Source organism: Nannospalax galili, unplaced genomic scaffold (assembly GCF_000622305.1).
Source record: "Nannospalax galili isolate Female #2095 unplaced genomic scaffold, S.galili_v1.0 scaffold124, whole genome shotgun sequence".
Taxonomy (NCBI): domain Eukaryota; kingdom Metazoa; phylum Chordata; class Mammalia; order Rodentia; family Spalacidae; genus Nannospalax; species Nannospalax galili.
The window spans coordinates 165,254-170,551 of NW_008352485.1; the positions used below are offsets into that span (position 1 = coordinate 165,254).

The 5,298-nt window shown below is 47.4% G+C and overlaps 1 protein-coding gene across 6 annotated transcripts in view; it reads left to right on the top strand.

Moving 5' to 3' along the window:
• The first annotated feature begins 4,632 nt into the window (after nt 1-4,632).
• Nucleotides 4,633-5,298, top strand: part of Mef2a (myocyte enhancer factor 2A) — a 152,391-nt gene continuing 151,725 nt past the window's right edge. For 3 of the 6 annotated variants that reach the window (XM_008849518.3, XM_029554313.1, XM_008849517.3), the window contains exon 1: nt 4,633-5,218. The gene's annotated coding sequence lies outside the window, so the exon portion shown is untranslated. The remainder of the gene's footprint in view (nt 5,219-5,298) is intronic. The other 3 variants (XM_008849521.3, XM_008849520.3, XM_008849522.3) reach the window with 3 other exon arrangements.

A 5,298-nucleotide genomic window follows, 5' to 3' on the forward strand; every position in this document is an offset into this window, starting at 1 on the left:
GTGTCCTCAGGGCTCCAGAGGTAGGCTAGTGACCCAGACTTGACCAATCAGACCATTCTATCTCCCTGATCATAGAGATTGGTTAAGAGAGACATGCAATCTAGATGAGGCTCACATATTGGCACAATTCCGCTATCTCATGAGCTTTTGTTGAATTCATCATAGCTCTTACGGCCACCTGACATTTTCTTGTATCTGCACCTTCTGTCTGTCTACCTCTATGACTACATGCTCCATGGGAACATAGGTCTTCTCTGTACTCCCACTACTCAGAACAGTGTCTGGCACATAAATAACCTGAAGTAAGGATTCCTGTCATTTGATATATAGGAAAATTTGGGTTGGGAGGTTGAGCAACTTGCCCAGTGTAACATACCTGGAAAATTTTAGTAGAAGTGTGATAAAAAAAAAAACAAAACATTTGATTCCAAAAATTGTGGCCTTACCTTTTTGGTGACTCCCAGATTTGTCTCAAATTTCACCATCTTAAAATTCTAACAGATACAAATCTCTGCTAGATTATGAGTTACAGTTTGAGGATGATTTGCATAATGTGTCATAGACAGAACCTGTCATTTTCTTTGGATGAGATCTTTAGGGACATCTAGGTCCAGAATGGGTCCAAGTGGACATCCTAGTAGACCAGGCAGAGGTTCGTCATGCCTGTAATGCACTTTGAAAGAAATTATCGAGGTGGAACTAAAGGACAGCTTCAGCCTTAAGAAGAAACATCTGTGACAAGCATATACAGACGGAGGGAGACCATGACAGTTTCATATGCCAGGGGCCGATGTGGGTGGGATATTGGGGTGTATATATGAAATACAGCCCCTCTTTGGAAGGATACAGAACACGAAAAGATAATAAACTCAAGGTTTAGAATTACTGTAATTGACATGTGAATATATTGCTGGTTGTTGGAGAATACTGAAAAGTCTGAATAAACTTTGTACAGAAGAGAAACTACAATATAACAAAATGACAACATATCATAGAAACTAAAAGACTTCTTTGAAGTTTGATTGTGTAAAACATTCAGCTGTCAAAGATTTGAGTTTTTGTGCTTTTCAAGTTTAATCTTTATGTAGACTTTTACATGTAAGAATATCAACCGAGGCAAGGAAAGCTTTTTTATCCCATTGAGAGCTTGAATTCATCCTTTTTATCACCAGTCATTCAAGAATAAAAGCCCATGTGATATTAAAATAAGAAAAGTGAAAACACCACTTTTAATGCCTAAAAAGGATGTATGAGGCAAAGGTAGAAGTTATCCATGTGAGAGTTGTCAGGTTCTGAAGTTTAGGACCAAGCACATGGGAGACATGGCACCCCACTGTTTTGTGTTGTAACTGGATGTCTTTAAAAAAATTCCTATGCTTTTCTTTTCAATTAAGAACACTGGTCACATCAAAATATTCATAAACATTTACCAATGGTTTTAATATTGCTCAAATTGAAGTTAGAGTTGTAATTGTAAGGTATTATAAAATGCTTCATATAACTGGCATATAAGTTGTATTAACTCCAAATGAAGGTTATAATGGGGGAATTGAGTAAATTAGAAAATACTAAAAATTCTATCTTATTGTTTAAATTATTTTATCTTGAAATAATTTTAGAGTTACCAAAACTTTCAAATTCACAGAATTCTTCCTTGAATGTCATCATTTTATTTAAGGATAATGATTATCAAAACTAGGAAGTTAATGATAAAACTCATCATATAATTGTGAACTACAGGCCTAAGTTTCACATCCATGTCAGTTTTCCCATCCATGGCTCCTTTTTGTGCTAGAATCCAGTCCAACGTCTCATTTTGCATTTAGTTGTCAAGCTTCCTTGGTGTCCTCTGATCTGCTAGGACAGTTTCTCTGTCTGGCTTTCTACATGCCAAGTAGCTCATGCTCTTCACCTACTTAATACCTGTTGGTCACTCCCATTGGCTTCAGAATAAAATGCAAATGAATAACATGTTCGAATTCTGCATTACCTCACTCCCCACCAGCCATCTAGCCTTGTGTCTTAGCATTCCATTTGGAAGGCACACTATGCTAGCTATGGGTCCTCTCTAGAGCCGTGCTCAAGAGGCCCTTGCATGCAGTACTCCCTCAGCTGAAAGGCTGCTCCTAAATAATTAACAAGGATTTATCCAATTGCATTCCATGGCAGGTACTGTGGATATGAAGTAAATCACAGCTCTTGTCTTTACGGAGCTCACTCTCTAGAAGCAAGGAGACAGACAGACACAAAAACATGCTATGCTTCCACTGACACACTATCTTAGAGAAGAGCCATTAGAGAAAATGGTGCCCAAGAAGAGGCTTCTGGATATAAAGGGGTTTACCGTGCATGTGAGGATACAGGCTGATGTGCACAAAGCAGCTTTTAAGGTTTCTCAGTCAGAGGACAGTGAGGTGACAAGCAGGAAGAGGCTGACCAAGTGATGAGGGAATCTGTGGCTCCTAAGAGCTTGGGCTTTGTCTTCATATCAAGACCTAATGAGAGGGCCCCTTTTGCATCTTACTAGGTTTCTAGATGCACCGTGGGCATGGCCTTCTAATAGAAGCCTTCCCTGATAATTTCCCTTCTTAGATACTCCCTGTCTGTGCACTCTGTCACTTGAAGAAGCCCCTTTCATGATGACTGATAAGCTGGACTGTATTTTAAGCTGTATCTTCCCCTATAACCTTTTCTTTACCTGTCAGGGCCAAGGGTAATGCTGAGCCCCCATAGTCCTGTCACTGTGCCTTCAGGGAGGCCAGAAAGAGTAGAAGACCTAACAACACACCCTGCTCCTCAGAAGTTCCCATCAAATCCTTGGCACAGGTAAGTGCTAGGGATATGGTCTATGCCAAGCTGAATGCTAGAAGTTCCTGGACATTGGCCCTCAGGAGCAGGTTTTGGAGAACTGAACAGAGGCTTCAATGACTTCCTAAGAGTTACCTTAACTATAAATGGCTGATTGTGTTGTGCTAATATATTTTACAACAGTTGTGCTCATTAAACTTTCTTTTCCTACCTTTGTCCCTCTACTCCCTCCTTCCTCTTTTGTCCTCTTTACCATCCTCCCAATTAGGCAAAGACATCGTGATGCAGGAGGTGGTGAGAAGAGAGGCTCTCTAAAACCATGTCAACACTTATTTCTGCCTTGGCTTCACTCATGGCCAAGTTCTCTGCCTGGCTTCCACGGTGGTGGGTGGCAGTCTGGGTTGAGTCTTGTGGGTCTCAGGAGGGTTGAATCTGGAGGGCTGAGCTGGGGTGGAGCCATGGGGAGGGGTGGAGCAATGGGAGGGTTGAGCATCTTTTAGATCAGTCTGTCCTCATTGCCCTTCTTTCTCTTCCAGGGTGAATTGTTGAGATAACTATTCCCCACTGTCCTTTACCCTTGATTATGAAGGAAAAGGACCAAAGTGGTCCCGATTTCTGGAGCAGAGGCGCTGAATCCAGCAGCTATTGTAGCTTCTGGAAAATTAAAAAGCATGCATTTCCACACGACTTGCTTATTTATACCAGATTTGCTGTTTTAAAATCTCCCTGCAGTCTGGGCTCAGGCCTTCTTCCTTCAAAAGGCTTGACAGACCAGAGAAGATAACAGCTTCCCTCACTGAACTCCCCTGAACGCTAAGTGAGGCTCTGAGCTGAGCTCAGGGCTTATTTTCCAGTGTCTGGGATCTCTGTGCTGCCTTTGTGTCCGGCTCTCCCCGACACATTGCCTTGTTGTCCTTGAGGGAGGAAGCCTCCAACTTCCTTTGTAACTTCCCAGTTCCTCTGTCCACAGCCTCTGCACATCTGCTCACCCACCCCGGTGACTTTGTTTTAACGTGCTGCACACAGGATTAAAATTTTCATCTTCAAGTGAAAATAAACATTTGGCTTTGTGCCCATTTATGCATGGGCACCTCTGGATGAGGATACAGGCAATGTTGCTCTGAGAACCTCTACAGAGGTGGCAGCTGGCAGCATGACAGCGGTTCACCTACTAAAGACCACTCTGGAAAAAATCAGTAAGCCAAAAAAACACAACTGTCCCAGGGACATCTCCTTTGCCTCTCAGAAAAATCAGTATGCAGAATGGTTAGAAAAGTTCAAGTCCTCACTCTGACACGTGTTGACCCTGACAGGTCAGCTTGGCTTTCGGCTGCCCTTTCTTCATGTGGAAAACGGGAACAGAAAGTGAGATGGACTTGATGGGGATGTGAGGATTAGGTGAGATAGCTTAGTTCTAACGGTATTCATATTATTATTAATTGCCCAGACAGGCAGGTTGCTTCTCTTTCTTGGGACATGGAGAACTTGGCTGGATAGCCTCAAGGTGTCCTTTGCTTTCCAAGCCCCCCCAGAGACCGAGTGGCCAGGGATCGGGTCCAGTGGTGCTTGCCCAGTGGGGGCTGACCGGGGAGCTGCCCAGGCCGGTGCCCAGGTGTGGCCCTGACCACACTGAGTGCGGGCGGGGCAAGTCGGCGTCTGGGGGAGGCCCACGGCGAAAGAGCTGGCCTCGGTCCCGGAGCGCGGCAGGGGGCGCCTGCGCTGACCCGCCTGGCCCCGGCTGAGCCCCGCGCCGCGTCACCGGAGTCGCTCAGGGCTCGGGCGCCCTCGGGCTGGTCGCAGAGGAGGTGGCGGGGGCGGCGGGGACAGCAGGGCGCGACGCCGCCGGTCTGCCCCGCCCAGGGAGGCGCCCAGGCCCTCATCAAGTGACCAATATCCCTTCCAGGAGAACACGGTCCTTCGGAGGGAAGCGAGCTCCAGGCTGCAGCCCCGGCGCCAAACCGCCGTCATCTCCTTCCTGTGCGGGGTGATCTATCTCCTTACCCACCCGGAAAAACATAGTTCGCCCCTTGTGTCCTTGTGGAACGGCGTGCGCGTTCCCAGCAGGGTTCCTACTTAGCTTGAACCCTTGTCTTGCGTATTCAAGCCCTCTGGGACCCACCGAGAAGAGAAATCAGCCCTAAAGAGAGACCTCAAGAGAGAAGAAAGAGAGGAAGGGAGAGGCGAGGCCGGCGGAGGGACACGAAGGGAAAGGTGTAGTGCGCACGCGCGCGCGAAGAACGAGTTCCGGTCTGGCCGAGGCCTGGCTCCTAAAAATAGCCCCGCTGTGGGGATCCGTGCGCGGATGTCCCGGCGAGTCCCGGGCTGAAGGAGGCGGCTCCGGGCGGCGCGGAGTGCTGTGGCGGGCCGGGGCTGCGGCGTGTGTGCGCCCGCCGGCGGCAGCGGACACCCGGTGAGGGGCCGCAAGCGGCGGGACTGTGGCGGCGGCTCGGGGAAGGGGTCGGGCAGGGCTGAGGTGGGGATGCCGGGGCG